This window comes from Andrena cerasifolii, chromosome 4, assembly GCF_050908995.1.
Source record: "Andrena cerasifolii isolate SP2316 chromosome 4, iyAndCera1_principal, whole genome shotgun sequence".
Taxonomy (NCBI): domain Eukaryota; kingdom Metazoa; phylum Arthropoda; class Insecta; order Hymenoptera; family Andrenidae; genus Andrena; species Andrena cerasifolii.
This window is the reverse complement of record NC_135121.1, coordinates 11,197,705-11,219,081: the sequence shown is the minus strand read 5'-3', so window position 1 is coordinate 11,219,081 and position 21,377 is coordinate 11,197,705. Positions and strand designations below refer to the sequence as shown.

At 49.3% G+C, this 21,377-nt stretch overlaps 1 protein-coding gene across 1 annotated transcript in view; it reads right to left on the bottom strand.

Annotated features, from left to right (window-relative positions):
- Positions 1–15,492, bottom strand: part of Pxb (putative Hedgehog signaling attenuator pxb) — a 285,795-nt gene extending 270,303 nt beyond the window's left edge. The window contains exon 1 of the mRNA XM_076810053.1: positions 13,634–15,492. The gene's annotated coding sequence lies outside the window, so the exon portion shown is untranslated. The remainder of the gene's footprint in view (positions 1–13,633) is intronic.
- Between the last annotated feature and the right edge of the window lie 5,885 nt (positions 15,493–21,377).

Below are 21,377 nucleotides of genomic sequence, written 5' to 3'. Positions count from 1 at the left end.
AATAGTTATCAATCCCATAATATCCTGCAATGATTTTCTTTCCTATTTTACGTTGGACTATTTTGATGCAATAAATGCAATTATCAATTATTGTTAATAGTGGATAATCTTGTAATTATTCTAACAAAGAAAAAAGTGTATAAATGTAAATAATAAAAAAATCTTTATCGTTCGTAATTTTCGTAAGTGCTGTTTTCGGATAATTTAGTTTCTCACATATTAGAACGTAAAAGTGCCGGAATTTATATATTAAAAATAAGTTTTGAGGTCTTGACCACGAAAATGGATATAGTTCTTCAATTGACATTTGTATTAAATGTGTAAAATTCAAAAATTTAATTTCTGTAGTTTTGGCCATAAAATCGCAAAATCTCCCCACTGTGCGACGCGCTGAAGAGGGCCCCCGTGTCCCCGGGTCGAATGTCGCTGTGATAGCTTCGATGCAATTAATCTCGCCGCGGAAATGAGGTTCGAGAAGCTTTATTTCCCGGGGAGGCGTGCGAACGCGGGGAAATACTGGGGGAGCGGTTTTAAGTCGCGTCGCTCGGGTCCTCGGGGGATCCGTAGCTCGCGCGTATCGCCTGGCAAAGTAAACGGGGAGGAAACAGGAAAAAAAGTCTATCTTCTCGAGCGCGATATTATCGCCCGAAACTATTTTTTATCCGGAGCAGCAGGGGTGAACGAGAGGGAAATCGTTCTTGCCTCGCGTTGATTAGTTCTGTTGCGATATATCTCGACCCCCTGCCTCTCGGTCCCTAGAGGAAACCAGATCGAGGAATGCACACCGTCCACGCCACCCTCTCTCTACCTCTCGCCCCGTTTCTCTCTTCTACTCCCGTTTACGTCGATCCGCTCTGTTTCCCTTTCCGCGCCCTCCTCGCCCGCACCCGTCTGACTCAGGCTCCTCTGGTAAATAACCCTACGCGGAAAGTTAATGCCGCCAGCCGACCATGCTGTGAAACTTCACGCCCGTTCAGATCGGTTACAGGTCGTTCCTAAAAGAACGCGACGACCGCCATTCGTGGGAGGATCTAGAAGCGCCTTTACAAGGCGCAACGTTACCGTGTCCGACCCGTTTTTGCTGGGATTAAAGCGGGAGAACGTGTTTACCTCGCGGCGTTTCAGAGGATCAGCTCTCTTAACGATCCTTAATTTCCTGTATTTAATGTCCGGATTAAAGGGCGTCGCGTTTCGCTTGCACGATGCCTGCGACGCTTTCCTCGATCATTACGTTTCTTTCCTCTGCATTCGTCCGCTCCCGCGCCTGTCCCTCGGTGTTGCGCGTTGTCTGAGAATTTCGTCGGAGCAAAGAAAGGCTAGGAGTCTCCAAAGTCGCTGGACAGGAGGTGCCTCGGGAAATTCGCGTGGACGGGGAAAGTTGCTAGTCTGAAAACTCTCGTTGGTGGTTAGTTTGGAGGGTGCTGTAGGAGACAGCGCGCGTGCACACGGGATATAGAGAGCAGAGTAGCCGGGGTGATAGATAACGGGCTGGTCGTGGCCCCAGCTCGTACTCCAGGCAACTTCGGCCCACCGCCGATAAATTATTCGACGCGCTGTTTTCCGCCAAAGATTCTTCTCCCTTTGCCCCCCGGCGCACTGCTGGGCAGTCGGTGCAGCGAAAGAAAGAAGGACGCCACGGTCGCGGGGGAGGCCGAGTTGCAGAGGGTGTAAAAACTGTAGGGTTGTTGGGGGGCGTTGACGATGGGGGTAGGTAATCCAATGTTATTCTGCCTTTCAGTCAACGACGCACGCCACCCCTCTGTTGCGAGTGCGGGTCGAGTCGCAAAGAAAGACGAATTTACGCCCTGAACAGTAACGTTCTATCTTGCCGGCGTGATGCGCGCACGCCTCGAGTGATATTAAAAACAACCATCAGGCACTGCTTCCCCATCATCGCCGACCAACGCTATGAGTAATGAAGACCTTCTCGACAAGATGAAGAACTTGCTTGATGTTAAATTCTCTAAGTTGGAATTACATATAACTATTAAATCCCCCCGTTACATATAACTATTAAATCCTAGAAAGAGTTCAGCACAAATTCCTTAGGTTTGCCGCTTATAAACTGGGATGTCCAATGTCACGCGATAATCACAATTATGAACAAATTCTTGCATCCCTGAACCTATCTACGTTATCGGAGCGTAGACGATTTGCCGATTTGTGGTGTTTATTCAAAATTGTCAATGGTTGCATCAACTGTCCTGCACTTTTGCGGAATATCTCCCTCTATGCACCATCTAGAAACTTAAGAGGAAGAACATCCTTTTACTGTTCAAGCCCCAAATCTAAGTTTGGTGCTCGCGATCCGGTAAATCGGATCGTCAGCGTTGCCAATTCCTACTCAGACCACATCAATTTTTTCGGTGGATCAATGCAAACATTCAGAAGCAATCTGCTCAGAATTGTCATAGATTAAGTAAGGTGCATTATTTAATTTTTTCTTCACGGCTTGATGTATTGTTTTTATTGTTTTTTTTCTATTTTTATTTTTATTTTCATCTTTTCTTTCTTGTACGTATGCCACTGTTTTCGTTATTGTACAAATTGGGTTTGTCCCGTAATAAATAAATAACTAAATAAATAAATAAAAACAGTGGGAAGGCATCTGATTCAAAGAACGTGGCGTGCCCATGGAACCGGTGCCGTGCTCCGTCACGCCTTAGGGAACTCGAAAGAAAACTCAGCCACTCCGAGATCGATCCATCCCCGAACGGGAAGGGCACGGGGGACAGGGGGAAATTGAAGAATTCGCCGTCTGGAAACGGAGTAGAGGAGCGACAACGTATCGTATACAAACTAGTGTCATTCCGCGAGAGGAGGTACTCGCGCAGAAACAGAGGGGTTGCGAGTCGAGGGGGATGGGTAATCTAATGTCACCGCGCGACGCACTCGACGCCAGCAATTTTAAAAGGGGGATGCCGAGAGTCGCGGGACACTGACTGAATTTGCGCATAAAAAAAAGCCGCGTGCTTCAGAGTGCCCTACTCGAGACTGCTCGAAGGGGGGCGGGAAAAGCGGGCCAGCGGGGCGTGTTCCTTCGGCGTGCTCCGACGGAAAAAGTGGGTCCTCACCCCCGGTGTTTAGTAGCCAGATGCGCATACATCGGATCCAATCACGTGCGTTTATTTAAGCAGTTTGTTCGCCAGACCAGAAGAAAAGTGCGTCGAAGGGTGTGCTCGACCATCGCCTCCGTAATGAGCCGGGGGTACTAGAGCGAAAAGAGTATTCTTCCTTTCTAATCCTGTTTTTCCTCGAGCACTCAACGGAGACACTCCGCGGGACAGGCTCGCCGATCGATAACGCACATTCCTACTTTCCCTTTCAACCTTTTCCCTTCGGCAGTCGACTCGGTAGCTGCCATTGCGTTAGATGACGACAATTCTTAACCCTCGGTGTTCTCGTTTCACTTTCCTCGCTCTTCAAAACCGAGAGCGAATCGATTCGACGAGCAAATGTTGGACCGATATCGACGATACCGCGGTGGTGATTTCGTCCTCTCGTCTGAGGCTGGACGAAACGACGCGGCACGTTGGGAATGCAACAAGAAGCGTGACACACCTCAAGGAACGATCGGGTATCGCGCCACGCGCGTTTGCACACCGATAACAAAGGTGCGCTCATGCGAGCGCGCTGATAAACGGTTCGCCTACCGGGAATTGTCGTGTCGAGACGGCGATAGTCGACACCCCCGGCCTGTCTAACCGATAACTCGTAATCGTTCGGTTCAGGAGCAATGTTTACGGAGCGAGTCGAAGCTTGGTGCCGCGATAGGAATATCGCTCTGTCGACGGAACATCGATCCGCCGGCTACCAGTGTTTACCCTTGGATCCGAGGGGTTTACATCTGCCCGAGATTACGGTCGTTCCGAGGCCGTAAAACGAGGAGCGCGCGAGCCTTCAACGGCGCGAACCGACGCCTCTTTCGACACAATTAATCGCGGCTGGAGGGAACCGCTGGAAAAAAAAGGATAGCCCGGAAAATAAACCGGGAAGATCCGAGAGGATGGAGCGCGGAGAGGAAATTATTTGGCTGCTTTGATACCTCTTAATATGTTCTAAAAGACCACCCGGCGAGATTAAAAAGAGGATCACTCCGCGCGGCCAGGGAGGACGGGAGAGCGAGCTGTCGCCGCTTATATCACTTAATTGCGCGTACCACCGCGTTAAAGGGAGTCTTTGACGAGGTCGATAATTACTGTCTGGGCGAGCGTGTGTACACCGACGTCGGCGTCGACGACGACGCGATTTCGAGCATTCAAGCGTCGTTACTTTGATTATTTCCCTGGTCGGCGGGTGCCCGCGGTTAATTTCACGTTCGTTAGTTGCCCAAAGCACCGAGAGTAACGGGAAAGTTATTTACCGATCCGTCGGGAAAGGCACGGGGAACGTATGTGATACGTTACGTACGCTCGATTTACGAAATTGTTTCGGCTTTTTTGGACGCCCGTGCCCCTTCTCACCCGCGCTCGTTCGCGATCGATTTTCTCGCCGCTCCGAAAAATATACATCCGGGGAAATTGGAGCACCGAGCTTTTTATACGAAACCTCGCGACTCTCTTTCCGCGGCTCTACAGAGCGCTTAAAAAAACTTGGTCGAAACTTTGGATTATGTAACGGTGACTACGCACTGCTATTCAAGGCACGTAGACTATGCACCTACGTGTATCCTCCCTCGCCCTCTCAAGTCCGCCAAACTCTTGACCCAGCTGTTCGCGGTCAGTGCTTAGAAATCTTATACTTCGTGCCGCAATTCCGCGAACGCATGAGCGGTTCGATTACATCGAATGGCGATGCAGTCGTAAGAAAACAAAGGGTATAATATCGCTCGAGTTCAGCGACGTAATCGAAACGGTGCTGCGCGCGTTCCGTCGAGCCTCGGTAAACGCACGTATCGAGGGTGTACACAGGTGATGTCGACGCGGCATCAAAGAGCGAAAACACGTCGAGTGGCCTTACCGGAAATAATCAGTTGCTGATTTATGGGGGCCCTCGAATTCCGCCGCGCGATTCGAGCCGGTGGAAGCGAGGCTCGCGCGGCGTTTACACGCTGGCAAGTGCCGCGCGCCGCCCGAATTCGACGGGATTGTCCAGGGACAAAAGATCCACGATGCAAGGATCCATCGAGGCTTTGCTGCACGGAATGGTTAATGGCGACGCGGGCGACGGTCACGGGTGATTTGTGCACGATTGTTCGCGACCCGTCGCTCGTGGATCGTCGGTTATCATACCGCGCACCGCGTCCTCCTAGTCCACCTCCCCCATAAATCGAAGCCCTCGGCTGACTCTCGACTGAACGTGAGTTTGCCCGGTAAATATTTCCCGAATCCAGATTTTCCGCCAGCTTTTTAACGTGCCTACATTTAGGGAACCCGTGATGGAGTAGTCCGTCTGATTTCCCCGAAACAACTCGGTGATTTGAGCGAGCCAGTTGTGAGCAAACGCGAATGCCCAGTCGATTCTATCGATCGATTAAAGCGCGGACGCCGAGAGGGCGGAGGTGGAGGACATACATGCGCGTGTAAACATATAAAATCGTGTATTATATACGCGGAACGTAGCGTTTCCGGCTCATACATAGAGATGCGAGTGATTTACATACATATCAGTTTCATTTCGTTCGGGCGCGCTACCCTACGGTGGCACTGCATGGCCTCCACGATATCGTGGAACCATGGGGGAGGCGCGAGAGTCACCGCGACGTAGGCGTCTAATCTATGGGTGTACATCGACGTGCTCGACGTTCACCGGCCTCCCATCGGGCGACAGATGTCCCGCTCACAATGTTCGTAACGAACGCGGGAAATATCATTATTCCCTTTTAATTCGATTTCATCCGCATGGGCCGGGCTCGGCGCGTAACCCGTACAACCCACCCCTCTGGGATGCTCGTCTGTTTTGCATGCGTAACTTGAGCGGTGTACAAAGATCCTTGTCGGCATTAGAGTACGGCAAACACGCGATGGGGATGAATCAATCGGCTCGGCGTTACGCAACGAAAGTTGAGTCCCGCCGGTCGATAGTAATGCGATTCGAGGAAGAGAACGATGCTCTTCGCGGGCTAAATCCTCGCGGAAGCAGAAGGCGGATGTTCTTAGAGCGAAGCCAGAGAATCGGGGGCATATATCGAGATAACAGGGCCGCTTCAAGTAATTTTCGGAACTGGTGAGGATAGCGCGGAGGAAGGCAGTAGTTAGATAATACGATCGCACGGACAATTTCCATAACTACCATTGTCTTTGCGCAATCGCGTTCGACGATGCTATCCCGCCTCCGGTGCCGGGCTTCCGCCACGATTCTCCTCTTGGTCCCTCGACCGTTCCACGACGGACGTGTCCCGCGAACAGGGGCCGAGAGGAGGCGTCTTCGACTTAAATCTCGAGAGGTCCGATCGCAAGAGGCAGAGGAGCGTAAAATAAATAACGCTCGGTGGATCTCTCGCCTCGCTGCTCGACCATTACGAAACTTTTCGGCGGAGTCCAGCAAACTCGCCGTGGACTTTCGAATACGTACGAGCTATTCCACGTCAAAACGAATAGGTGAAAAATTTAGTTTCACCGATGCTCTTCAAAATTACAGCATCTGTCGATAACATTGCAAATACAAAGTATGCTGAATTTCAACGGCCTATGTCAAATAGTTTTCGAAATATTTAATCTTAAAGTTTCGAAAATTCGCGATTTGAAACTTTGACATCGATTACTGTTAAGTTTATTAACAATAAACAAAATATTCTATATAGGTTTTGAGAAAGCATTCCTTCAGCTTTAAAATGAACCCAACGCGGTGGCATTATCTTTAAAAATGACCGAGATATTACAGTTTAAGTGATGACGCGTCAGCCGAATTTGTTTGAATGTTCAAAACTTTAACCTTAAATATTTCGAAAACTATTTGACATAGGCCATTGAAATTCAGTATACTTTGTTTTTGCAAGGTTATCGATAAATGCTGTAATTTTGAAGAGAATCGATGAAACTAAATTTTTCCCCTATTCGTTTTGACGTGAATACTGTTCCTTCTCAAGAATTCTTTCTCGAGAATTCTCAAGAAGTATGATCTAATTTCTTATTTCTCGAGAAAGAAAAAATATCGAGAAATCAGGAACACTAGACATGGACGTTGGTGTCAGTAGCATCCTGCTGCTTCGATTTCCTTCCGAGATTCACATCTCTACGAACACATTCGTCGAATTTGTCGCGTTGGTCTAAATGGACCTTCGAGATCAATTAAGAAGAGGTGTAGTACACGAGCACTGATTCCCCAATCCTCGTCGATCATTCGAAGCCCGACTAACCCCAGTGTGTCGCGCCCGTCAGAGGGAAATGAGCCCTCGATGGCGACAAAACATCGTTATAAAATCGTATCAAAGCGTATAACGCGAAATCCCGTAATCCGCGACGACGGAGCGGCGCACCCCGAGCGTGATTGATTCCTTAATAATTGCGCGGAGGGGTCCCCCCGCGGCACGGCCCGGCCTCGCGAGCACGGGGAAGCTCGATAATGCAAATTTCAAGCCGCGAGGGTGAGACGTGTCGGTAGTCGCAGTAATTATGTATGGGGTGTCGGCGTGGCGGGGCCCAGCGCTGCTCTGACAGCGGCAAAAGGCAGGGAGGAAACCGTGGGGGGGGCAGAGAGAGGGAGAAAGTAGCACCGCGACGAGATATGTACAAGTGTCACTCGCAGCTGTTTCAACCCCACGCCACGAGCCACCCCCGAAACGAACGAAGGAGTAACAGCAGTCACTCGGTCATTAAGGGGCGTGATCGTTGTTTGATTGCGGAGGTTGAGCCTACCTTTTTCACCCTTCCACTCCCTCCGCACAGCAAAGGGGCGAAGAAAAGTCTGAGGGTGAGTTTTTGCACCGTGGCTTTGCCAAACGTCCATATTCGGCCGACGAACAAGCCGAGGAAATCGAGTAGGATGAACGCTCGCGTGCCGTCGTTTAAGACTACCTGTGAACTTGTGCGTTCACTGTGATTGGAAAATTACATTATCTCCCCCGCCTCCCCTCTATGCCTTCGGTTCGGGCATCCGATCCTCACCGCGTCGTTGAAGAATATTCTCGGTTTAATGGAAGCAAGGAGAGGGCGCGGGGCGGCGCAACCAGACCCCCGTCGTTCGCTTCGCGATTTGGATTATTTTTGCCCGCGTTTTAACCGAGAATCGATACGCCATTTGCATAATTACCAGGCAACGAGCGGCAATCTGTTCCCGCGCATCCATCTTCCTGTAAAAACTAATACCGTAAATGCGAGGCTCTGACCGGTGCCAACTGCTGACCCCGACGCGCCTGTCATCGGCTTTTTCCCGCGGCCCAACTTCGCCTGGGCACGAGGAGGAAAAAGAGCGCGCGACCTGGATACAAAATTCGCGAACCCATCGCGGCAGTTTGTATCCTCCGATATCGTTAATAATTTAAGGGCGGCCCCGTTGCGCGGCCGATGCTCTCCGAGGCGAAATATCCGGGGGAAGTTTTGTCGGTTATTCCGCGCGGATCGTCGGGCGTAAAATCCGCGGGGAATCACGCGTACGCGATTCCGTGCAGATGTTTATGACCGTCGAGTCGAGCACCGGGTGCGTAGAGTAAATCCCGGAGACGCGGTCGGGCGGGAGAGTTGGTCGAGTCGCTGTGTTTCAGACTCTACACGTAAAAACGCGTTAAAGCGCAGATCAATTACATCTCCAGAAGCCGAACAGTTGAATGAATAGCGTCATTTCGCTTTCTTCTGTGTTTTTCTGGATTTCCAGACTATAAAAGGTAAATTGAGGTTACATTGAACCTCTTTTGTCAAACAGCGGTGTACAGAATTGTATTCAAAATATACTTCAAAGTTTATTTTCGTTTAATGTGTTGGATAATAAGATAGTAGAGATATTAAGGGACGATGCAGCCAAAGTATTTGGCCATATTAAGTCTTCCTCTCAAAGCTAACGCGAAAACCATCTCTCGCTGCAGAAATGAGAGATGGTCGAGTTATGAATTTAAAAATTTTTTTTTTATTTTATTTATTTTTTTTTTATTTATTATTATTATTTTTGTTTATTTCCTGTATTTATTCACTTTTGTAATTATTTGCCTTGCTAATCGCCAGTAGGTAGTTCACTTTTTCTTTGATGTGTTCTTAACTTGTTTAGCTTAAACAAATTAAAAACCAATGAATCAGTAGTTGTATTCACTCATAAATAATTTTGCTTTCTTCTTTCTTATTTTTCCATGAATAATAGACGAAAACCATTTCTCCCGGCACCTCGAGATAGGTGGTCAGATGTTATGACTTCACTTTTCAATACGATTTACAGTAAATGTTGTCTTAAAGCAAATGTCGACCAGTTTTTTTCTGAATCAGCATAAAATTCTGAACATATAGGTTCGTTCTGATAAAATAAGTGATATCTATATTAGTTTTAATAGCCATTTTATATTAGATCGACCACGTCTCCCGGATTTACCCTATAAAAGAGAACGATCGGCGGTGCTCGAGGAAAGATTCGAGCTGCTTGTCCCGGAGTTTTGGAACGCCTCCAGAGGTGGCACGCAGACGTGACGCACTCGTGAACGTTCCACTGGCCCGTGGATATTTAGCGAATCGTCCCGTATTTCTGCGCACATCCGCCCCCGCGCTGGCCGTTCGAGCGGGACACAAATTAAATCGACCTGTCGCAGGCTCCCGTCACTAAATAATACTTAGCAGCGGATTAACGCCCGGTCTTTACCCGAGCGTTAGCAACCCCCCGCGCCTGCGGTTCGCCTCCTATTTCACGCCAGACAAACGACGACCGCTCCAAAGGCCGGTGCCCGTATTATAACAGCAAACAACTCGGAAAGAAGCTGCGCATTGGAGCGCCACGCGAGTCGCAAGAATAAACGCGAGAGTATACGATCGCCTGGATGTTTCTGCCGCGACTATGATCAGCGCCGAATACGAAGAAAGAAACGGTGGGCGTGGAGTGATTCGAAAGTCGCGAATGCTGGTGCAAGGGGGACCGGGGGACACTCGGCCCGGCGCCAGGAAGAGAGGACGCGAGCAGAGGAAGGATAAAGGCGAGAAAAGTTGACTCGTAAAGAGAAACTGAGAAGTGACTAAGGCTGGAGGTCGTTCGGAGGCGGTCGGGTTGTCGCGGCCAGACTAGCCCGTTTCGGAGTTAAAGTTTCCCCGGTGATGACCAGGCCATCGCGCTGCTCCGTCGATGGAACGGCGAAAGGAGTGTTTTACGATAAAACTGCTCGGATCCAATTTATCTGACGCGCGCCGCGGGAAGAACTGGGTCGTTTCCGGGCTATCGTTCCCTCCATTTTTCCATCGACCTTCCCTTTCGCCCTGCGCCTCGCCTATTCTCTGAGAGTGGACCAACGGACGGTGGAATATATTCGGCGACTGGTCCACTGCAAATGGCAGACGCCACGCCGAGTTCCAGCTTCCATCACGGGACATTTACCGGGGTGCCGTCCAAACAACAACGGGATTCAACCCGAAACCGAGCAAGTGCCAGCGTTCAGGCGGTGGCCCTCTTCATCTTCCCCAACTTTCTTCCTCATACCTGTTCCCACGTATTGGTCCAACTTTCTCCAGTCACCTCTCAAGCAGAATCTTTACGATTCTATGTAGGGGAGACCGGGGCTAGTTGACTAACGTGGTTAGTTGACTAATTCCCGAACAACCTTCACTATTCTTCTTGCTATTCAGACCAATTGCATTTTTTTTTCAAAACGACGAAACACGTCAGTTAGCAAACTAGTCCTTCTAGCTTGTCAAAAAAACTCATGTCGTTTAGTCCAATTCTAAGAAAGTTATGCGATTTTAAAATTTCTAAACTTTCTTTCGTCCGCCACTGTATATATACGCCTTTTGTATATATTGATGGAACTGTGACAGCGTATAAATACACCTTTCGCAGGCAAAGGGTTAAAACTGAAAAGTAAATATCAAGTCAACTAACCCCATCATATTTGTCCACAAACCCCACAGCCGGGGTTTGTTGACTTATTCGTCTCTCTACTCTAAATATAATAAAAACTACGACCTAGACTCAATTATAACAGTTTACAAAATTAAGTCTGTATACCTAATGAAATTTGTAAACTTTTGGTGTGTAACAAGTCAACAAAATACCAATGGTCTTTTTTATAAAAATTAGTCAACTAGCTCCGGTCTTCCCTACTCTGTTCCAGAGTCCAGCGTGACTTCCACCCTCCCCCTGGGGCACGACTCCACTGATATTCATTTTCTTTGGTCGTTGCGCGACTTGCGCGGGCTCTGCGGGAGCCCCTGCCCGCAAGATCAATTATTATTCCCCTCGTTTAAATTGAATCCCGATAGCGACTCGCTTGAATCGTGATCGTTATCGTATCGTCGCGACCTCGGTTCGTCTAAAGTCCGCTCGTAAGTAGAGGGAAGTCGGTTTCATAAATGAAACGTCCCCCGGAGGGTTGTGGAAGCTGCAGGAAGAAGGCGATGTCCTGCACGCCGTGAGATTGCCCGTTAGCGGGAGAAGAAGTCTAATTAATTCTTTTCTTTTTCCGCGCCGCGGTAACGAGAAGGATCGGCGATAAAGCGATGATTTATGCGGTAACTAGTGGCGCTGGTCGATCCACGACCGCGCGGCCGTATTAAATAATGACGCGAACGGTAGGAAGCTCCAGTGACGTTGACTAATATCGCCGGTAGGAAGCTTTTGATTAAGGGCTCCTTTACACCTTCGCGCGACCCCCGCTGGGATCAACGGCCCCGCGAGTGAAATAACGAGCGGACAGGAGGTCGCGGCGCAGCGTAAGCGATCGCTCCAAAGATGTCACGGGAAATCCACCGTTTCACGCGCCCGCGTTGGACGGGCGAGCCTCGGCGAGGATAAAAATACAAAGCCCTCGGAATCGCGATGTCGCAACAACGGGCAGGAATTAGTGATTCACAGGGAACGAGCCTATTTACAAGTGTTTTACAAGACAGCGGGATGTTAGACGTTTCCCTCGTGGTTTAACGCTTAACGTGCACCTCGCGTGGGAGTCGCGCCGCTCTCTCTACCAAGATACAGCTTCTTGTTTGATTCACGTGCTTTGTGTATTTATGGGGTGTGCGGGATGAGTTTATTCGATAGGGAAGTCACGTCCCCCGACGGAATTTGTCCCGTTATCGGGCTCCCAGCAGGAGCATTCTAACAAATTGTTGGTCTCGCGGAGGTTTCGCGGAGTCGCGCGGTAGGAGGTGCATTATCTAAATCGCGGAGAGCAGGGAGGGCGTAACGCGGCACGCGCGTCGTCGGTCGGCTCTTAATTAATTATCTCGCCGAGAAACGCGGATAAACAATTATCGAGCGGTCTAACGAGGGGACGGCGGATGGCCGCCGGTGGTTATCGCTCTCCGCGGTGCCTGGCCATTTTTACGAAATTATATTTCTGGCCGGCTGTAGGCTGCGCGGCGTTATCCGTATTAGAGATGCGAATCGGTCCGAGACGGAGTGCCGGTGCCTATCGGTGTCCGGTAACGAGATACCTTAACGAATCCCGCGACATCTCTCGCTGGGCAATCAGCCCGGCCGCTCTCGTTAAAGCCGCGCGATCGAAATATATTTAAAGATGCCGTTAATTTCCGCCCCGTTATCGGGCGGGTTCTCGCTTCGTTTTCGGTTCCCAGACCGCTCCCGTCGCACTGCGAGCGAGTATTTACGGCCGGGTGCGTCCTCACGCACTTAAATACACGGTATCCACGTAATTCCGGTTCGCCTAATGGAGATAAGCCGAAACGTACGACGCGGTTTTCTCGGATGGCGTAATGAGCGAGGACACGAGGTCCTTAATAATGCGCTCCAACTGCTCCCTCTCTCAGCTCCTGCTCGTCTCTCTTCCACCCTGCATTCCCGTGCTCCTCCTTCCCTGTCTGATCCTCCGAGCACGGTGGACGCAGGTGCACCGGAATTGCTCGACCGACTCGCACAATCTGAGCCTCTCTACGGCTTTACGAGCGGCTAAAGCCGAGCTCCTGACGCCGGGGGCGTAAGGTTACTAAGCACTTGAGAGAGATTCGATAACCTCTTTGCAGCGACATCGGTGACGAAATAATTAATCGCCTCTGCCGGGGGAGTCTTTGAACGTCGCCGACAAGTGAGTAGGTACCAGTTTTTCGCTGGTCAGAGATTTCGTCTCCGACATCGTGATCTCGTAGGTACTCTATGGAATAGATTCAGATTTGGTAGTAAAAGTTCGAGAAAGCTGTAGGCTCTCAGCGAAAAAGAAGAAAATAGAGGAACTACCGTGTTATTCGTGTAATCGATTAGAATCGCGGCCAGAAAGTCGTAATGTTTGCGAGATTCATCCCATAGGAAGAGCTCCAGACGATTGGAGCTAAGGGGAAGAATAACGCGAGGCTATTACGCGAACGGTGCTCCCGAAACCGGGGTGGTTCGAGGGTTAGAAAGTAATAGACTGAGAAATTCCTCGGAGACGAAGAAAAGGTCGCGAAGCCAGCTATCGCGTATAAAGAAATTTCTGCTCCGGGCTACGCCGGCATTTCCCGTGGGAGTCCGTAGTCCGTGCTCCGCGCCGCCTCCTCTCGCAATTCTTTGCGGCGGTACGCAGTCTACGCGGAGGAAGAAAGAATCGTTTCCACTAATAAAACTACGGACGGGTTCGACTTACCTCTCGATCCTGAACGGAAGCCCCGTTTGTCACGAGTGCACTGCCAGCATTCTCTGTTCCGCTTCGCGTGTCCACTTTCCTCCCAGCTCCTCTGTCCGCGACGGGGTCTCGCTGGCTGGACGTCTCAGTCGCGGGCACGCATGGAAGCTTCAAGTTCAGGGTCTCCTGTTTCCTCGCGGCCGTCAAGCGACGTCTGTCCTCGCGGATAGACCCTCTGTTCTGTTCCTTCTCCCCTCGAGCATGTAATCTGGGCTCCTTTCACGAGAGTGCTCTTCGTTCCACCACTCTGAACTTTACTCCGAGTCAAAGTCTTGTCATAACTTTCCTCGCTATTCTCATCGCATTTTTCTCCGTACTCGCCCGGGGAAGTGAAACTCCGTGGGCCCGAGCTAGGAGATCAGGACGTTCCTCGGTCCTCGCTCCACGTTCCCTCGTCCCGGAACCCTTATCCGCGAGACGATCTTACCGTCCGCGTAGATGGCGATCGTTCAAACGCCGCTCGAATCGCTGAGCCCGGTGGTAGGAAGAACGCTAGGGTTGTTAATCGATCCTCATTACGCGCCACCTCGATCCTCCTCTCGTCTTCTCGGCTCGAAAGCAGGATCTCGTAACCTCTCACGGCTCTCCTCTCCCTCTCTCCCTCTCGGCCGCTCTCTCCCTCCGTCGATTACGGCGATTTTATTGTCTCGGCGAGATCGAACCGTACCACCGCAGCCAGACGATCGACCGATGTCCGATAAGGCGCTAATGCGCTAATTGGCAAACGGAGCCCGCGTATCCTATCCCTCGAGTTAATTATATTTAATTGTCGGGCCATTAATTGTGTCTTTAATTACCGCTGCGAGATACGTACGCCGACGATGGTCCGTGCTCCTGCCGGCGGATGCTCGTACGTCGAAAACTTAACGAGCCGAATTAGATCTGCCCCTGAGCGCCCCGTTCCGTCTTCTTCGGTGCACTCGACGATGGATAAAGTTGCGTGAACGCTGGATTCCACTGACAATTTCGACGCCCAACGACTTCGCGGCTCTGCGTCGAAGGGAGAGGGGAACGCGAAAGGCGAAGCTACTCGTTTGCTCCTCAACACTCGCAGCCTCTTCGACAACAGTCTCTCACAGTTCTCCGATGCGCTTCAGCGGTTTCCCGAGAGGATCGTTCCTTCTCCTTGAAAGAGTTTCGCGCGGGCAGCTCTCCTCCAAGGGTCGTCCACTTTCTTCTCCTTAGGGTGGCGAGAGCCTTTTTCCACGGACTTCCGTGTCCCCCTGGAACGCACCCCAAAGCAAAGTCCTCTTATTACGAGAATCGATCGGTCACTCTTCCTCTTGCGTTCTTCCTCGTTCGAGGCGATCCGAGGAACGCTCGCACGGCGGGTCTGGTTGCGCGAGTGGAACTCGCGAAAGGCGGGAATCCTGGAAATTACGATAACGAAGTCGTCGCCTAATGAATCCCTCGGTACGGGATCGACGCGACGGCTCCGCTCGCTCTCGCTCCACGTAGTCGGCTCCCCGGTAGCTGCACAATCTCTAGTTCGATTCCGCGAACAAAAGGCGAAACATTCGATCGGACAGATATTCGGGATTACATGGAGCGGCGTCGGGAATCTCGAGCATCTCGATTGGCGTGGCTGGATTGCATCGACGTCCCCGCGAACACCAGCCGAAAGAGAGGAGAAAGCCGCAACGCGTTAGAAAGGGCTCCGGCTCGATTGAATCGAGCTGCTGGCCGTCCCACGCGATCACCTCTCTCCCGTTTGTTCCCGCGACCGAACTCTCTCTCCCTCTATGGGCTGCTCGTCGACGGGAGCACGAAAACCGGAGGTGGCTTCACCGAGGGAGGAGGTGACCCCGCAACGAAGCGGGTTCTCGGCACGACTGAGAGGCTCGAACCTCGACGACGAGATCCACCCCCGCGGGAGGGTGGCAGAGCGAGATATAGCGAGGCTGGAGGGTGGCTCGTCCGCGGGAGCGAGCGAGAGGGCGCGGGAGGGCGCGTGACGCAGAGCGAGAGGAATCGCGCGCAGTCGCAAATTCGAAAGCCGAGCGACGATATTAATTACATCCTTTCGGGCGACGGAAACGAATCGAGCGCAGCACGCCGGAATATAACGAAGCTACGGTGCGCGTTTAAAAGCCATCCGGCCTTCGAAAGGGAACACCGTCCAAAAACGTCCACTCCCTCTCGTCTTCTGCGCTATCCACCCGCGACCTTCTCCATCGCAACCGTCCTCCCCTGTGCGCCTTGCGCCGCGACGCTCCCTCGTCCTCCTCTGCACGCACCCCGAAATAATGGATGGATAATCTGTCCTGGCGTGGCCCGCTGGGACTAAAAGGTTCCTACGAATTCGTCGGTCATCCTCTTCCCACTCTACGATCCTCTTTCTCTCGCTCACGGATTTCACTTTGCTTCTACACCGCGTTCATCCTCACCCTCGAGATCTCTGGGGATCCCCCGAACCCTGTTGATCGCGAACTTTTTGCCTCGATGCATTGCCAAGCCGTTCCTCTCCTTCTCCCGAATCTCCGAGCAAGGCGACAGTGGGTAGGTATCCAAGTTTCGAACGAGTCCACATGATATTTGCGAAAAGCACCGCGCTTCGTGGCCACCTGGAAATAAAGCGCAATAAAATGAAACGGCTCGTTCGGTTCGTTGCGAGCGATCATCGATTAAAAACGCTCCCCTAATAGCTGGCCATACAAATTACGTTTAAATATATTTCGTTTTGTGCAACTCCGTTCGAGTCTGCATGACAACTGAGAAAACTTTCAGCAAAACGAAAGTCCACAGTTTCGATGAAATCCGCGGATAAACCAGCGGTTTTCATCCATTAACACGCAGTTTTATCTGTGATCGATTTATCCAACGTGATTTGTCCGTGAACTTTCGTCGTATGTTAGTAGGTATTTGCAGATTTGCTCCGCCGCAAAACTTTGATCGCAGGTTTGTCCGCGACGGATGAAGACTGCGGGGAAACCTCCCCGTGTGTGGCCAGCTATTAGGCGCGGCGGGTTATTCGATTATTTTGCCAGCGGTCGCGGCCATATTCGGGCAACGTTTCGAGCACTGTCTGAAAATCTCGCCCCCGTATCGGCGGCGGAAAAATTCGAAAAAGAGAGAGACCCGGCGATTACCGCGAATTTGCATAGCGTCCTAACTTCGTTCTTGCGCGGCGAATAAACGCGAGGAGGGAACGAACCGCGCCGATACGACGCCTTTAGTGGCACATTGCGCGTGTCGTTTGCATAGAAACTACGTTTTATGGGCACCTCTGCCGACGTTCGACGCAACGGCCTCCGCTCTAAGGACCTTATTGGCGGTTTTGGTAGCAAGTCCCGCAATTAGAAGTGTACCGACCGCTCCCACACCGTAAACATAAAACCCGTTGCGCTTCGCCCACGTGCACGCCGCTCCGCCCTGCAGCTCGGCTTCTTCACGCGCGTGAAAGTCCAGGGAATCACAGTCGCGTCTCACCTGAACGCGCGTAAAAACGTCACGGCGCCTCGAATTTACGATGAGAAGGAGCTCGCTGCGAGGAACGCACCGTTAAGACGAGCCAGCGCGTCAATGGAGAAAGCTTTACGCTTTTATTTTGTGGCAATTGATGGAGAATTTATTCGCTCTGACAGTAACTCGGAGGCCTCTAATGTGCATTTGGATGCGCGTTAACGAGAAATAAATTGAGTAATCGGATGCAATAAGTAGACTAGCGCTCGAAAATGGGAAAAATTATTGTCTAAACGCTAAGAAAGATTGGATAATTAAATGTTGTTAAATTGAATCATTACTATTCGAGCAAAAAATTATAAACAAAAAATTTTTCATCGTTCAAAATCATTATTTCTTTAAACATAAATTGCGATAACTCGAGTAAATATTAACGGATTGTTATGAGACTTAAATCACAACTTCAGAAAACTCTAGCGAAGCCGTAAAATGTCTGCACAAATTTAATAATATTTCATTAAAAAGTACTACCGCACATAACTCATGTTTTTCAACGTTCGTCGTTAAAAAGTATCGATTTTGAGGTACATATAACTTGCAGCGACAAATTTTTTCTTAATAAATAAGGAAGATTTTCACCAATTTTCACACTGATTAATAAATAATTGTAGAAGATTTGACGATATATATCAATCTCGCGTGTCAACAACAGTCAGCGGCCACGTACCTATAATGCGCTGCTTGACAGTCTTAGCACTCAAGCTGACTGTTGGTGACGCGCGAGATTTATATATATCGTCATATCTTCTACAATTATTTATTAATCAGTGTGAAAATTGGTGAAAATCTTCCTTATTTATTAAGTTTGTCGCTGCAAGTTATATGTACCTCAAAATCGATACTTTTTAACGGCGAACGTTGAAAAACATGAGTTATGTGCGGTATTACTTTTTAATTAAATATTATTACATTTGTGCAGACATTTTACGGCTTCGCTAGAGTTTTCTGAAGTTGTGATTTAAGTCTCATAACAATCCGTTAATATTTACTCGAGTTATCGCAATTTATGTTTAAAGAAATAATGATTTTGGACGATGAAAAATTTTTTGTTTATAATTTTTTGCTCGAAGAGTAATGATTGGATAAACAAACTGTAAATAGAAAAAATGTGTGTCGTGACGCGCTTTACAACACTATATTTTTTAAAATTCAGTTTAACAACATTTAATTCCCCATATTCGAGCGCTAGTCCCTTATTGCATCCAGCCAATTGACGAGCATTTCGATGAAGGAATAATGATTTTCACGCGGAAGTTTCATCAACCAAGGACGTGGTCGGCTAAAGCAGCGAGTTGACGGAAAGCTTGACACGCGGCCAGGGGAAAACATCGAAATGAAGTGCAGCGAAACGCAATAATACTCTGGTCCGTGGCTGATACGCGTAATCCGCTCTCGGTAACATGGCAACTGGCTCGACTTACAAAACCGTATTTCCAGCGCTTGCCGCGTCGATGGCAGAATAAACAGGGCAGCCAAATAAAATATTGATTTCATAAATATTGGGCCGAGTCAAATAAATGTTGCAAATAAAAGGCGGGCATGGCGAGCCAGCGGGCGATCGAAGGGCGAGGTCCTTGCGAAGCTATCGGGAGGGTCGTAACGAGGATTTACACCGTCGAATGGGATTTCTCGTTCGCCTCTGTCGGAGGCCTCGCAGACACTCGTCAACTCGATCGGGACTTTAAAACAATTTTGATATCTCATCTCGCGTGCAGCCAGCCCCAAAGCGTTCGACGCCGCGGCCCGGCTCTAAAGGGAGCCACCGACCAGCCGCGCTCTCCTCGAGCGAAGGAAAGGAACTTTTCAATTTCCTCGGAAAAACCGCATTACCGGCCGACCGAGGATTCGGTGATACGCAGCCGAGGGACGTTTGTCAACGGGGGCCAGGTTTATCAACGGCTTATCCAACGAAACCGAAACAGTAATTCAGCGAGCCGGGTACAGGGTCGTTCAAAAGCGCGCGTGTAAACTTCAGCGACGGTATTTGGTGAAGTTATTACGCACCGTCCCGCAAGCCGCCCCCTTTAATCCGAATAAAAATGTCCCGTTGTTTGACAGCTTTCGCCATGATATTTTCATTCGGATTAAACGCGATCGTGCAGCCCGAAAGGGGAGGGTTACGTGTTTACCGAAACCTTTTTCCGCTTCCTTTTGTAAGCGGCGCGCGTTCCCGAATTTTTTTTACACCACCCAGCGATTCCCAGCAAGCGAATCCGTGGACCGACGTTCCAGCGCGTCCCGAGTAATGAAAATTCGTTTGCCATTTATTATTAATGGCATTCCCGTCGACGCGATTACAATTTCGCGTGCCGATCGCGCTGGGCGGTGATCATGGAATATTTTCCAACGGAGGATTCCAATCAGGAGCCGCGGAACATTAAACGGGGATTCGTCCGCAATGGTTTTCACATTGCTGATGATTTGCGTGCTCAGAGGGAGGCTCTCGGTGTTCCCTCGCGCGGTTCTGGCTGAAATCTGACTGACATAATTTCATCGAATCGCCGAGGAAGATCGCCCGGAGAGGCCGCTGTAACTAACCGGTTCGCGTGGAAACTTGCCACCCCCGAGTGGAGGGCGAACAAGGGAAAAAAGTGGGATGAAAAACGGAGGGAGCGAAATCTGGAAGAGTGCTCGATCGATTCCTCGCGGGGCAGCCTCTTTTCTCTCCCCAAGTCCGCTTCTCGATTCGGTCCATTCCCCCTCTCTCTCACCTCTTTGCTTTCCGCTTTCTCCTGCGGCCAAATAAATTAGTTGTCACGAAGGAGCGGAGGCTGGCCAGCTGGCTGGCAGACGAGCGATAAAATTACCCGCGGCGAGCTTAGCGCCGGGAACAAAGTTGAGCCACGCCAGGAGCATTTGCGGAAAGGGTTTAAGGGCGCGGGGGGATTGCCGTCTCGTGGCTAATTCGCTTCGCGAACGCAGTCGGATTGGCCGCAATTTGGACGGCAAATAGAAGACGCGCATTGTCTGTATTTACGCGTCGATAGTCAGCGACGCGACCGTCCAGGGGGGCCATAAAAGCGGCTGCCAGTTTTAAAACGTAACGAAATTTATCGTGCGCCGCACAGTGGGGTTAAGGGCGGAAAAAAATTTAAAGTTCGTATCTGGAAAAAATTATTATTGTATTTTATCCGTAAATAGTCAAAGAATAAAAATCTCTTCCCTTTTTCCAAAAGCAAAATTTTATAAAGCTAAAGTTATCAAAATTTTCCTTTGTAGCTATAATCTATTTTTTCCTTAAGCATTATATCTGTTAAACATTTTTTGATCTTCACCATTTTGGACGGGAAGGTAGCGCAAGCTGTGACAGGAACTGCATCATCTAGTAACTGCTTCATTTGTAATGCTCGCCTTTCCGAAATGAACGATTTATCTAAAATTAAAAGCAAGCCATCAAATGAAGAAGCTTTGCAACTAGGTTTATCGCCTCTTCATTGCAGAATAAAATGTATGGAGTACATCCTTCATCTCGCTTACAATTTGAGTTTTGAAAAATAGAGAACCTCAAAAGCTACTCTTCCAATTAAAGAAGCCGAAAAAAAAAACGAATTCAAGAAGAATTCGTTAATAAACTGGGGATCCGTTTTGATTTTGTACGACAGGGATACGGTTCATCAAATACAGGAAATACATCGAGGAGATTTTTTGCTGACCGATCTTTGACATCGGAGATAACAAAGATCAATGAGGATTTGATTCGCAAGTTGTCTGTCATCCTTGAAGTTATCAACTGTCATGCAATTGATCCAAATAAATTTGGGTCGTATGCGCAAGAGACTGCGGAATTAGCTATCCAATTAGCTGTACCCATGGTACTATACGCCCTCTACAATGCACAAAGTGTTACTCCATGGTGCCGAAATTATAAGAACAGCAGCTCTTCCGATCGGACAGCTTTCTGAAGAAGCGCAGGAGAGCAGGAATAAAGATTACAAGATCTTTAGATTGAACCACGCTAGAAAAAATTCTCGCTCGACAACGAATGAAGATGAATTTCACAGGATCTTAGAATCATCTGACCCATATATTTCCAATTTGCGACCCGAACCAAAAAAAAAACACTTCCCACTAAGTGCGGAAGCTTTGGAATTATTAATTTAATTAGTTAAAGTATTGTTGTAGAGGATTTTTAATATTTAAAGATAATTATTTTTTGTTATATATACTTTTCTAGAATTTTTGAATTATAACCCGTACAGCACTCGTTTTTCTTTTTTTTACTTTTTTTTAACTTCAGTATTTT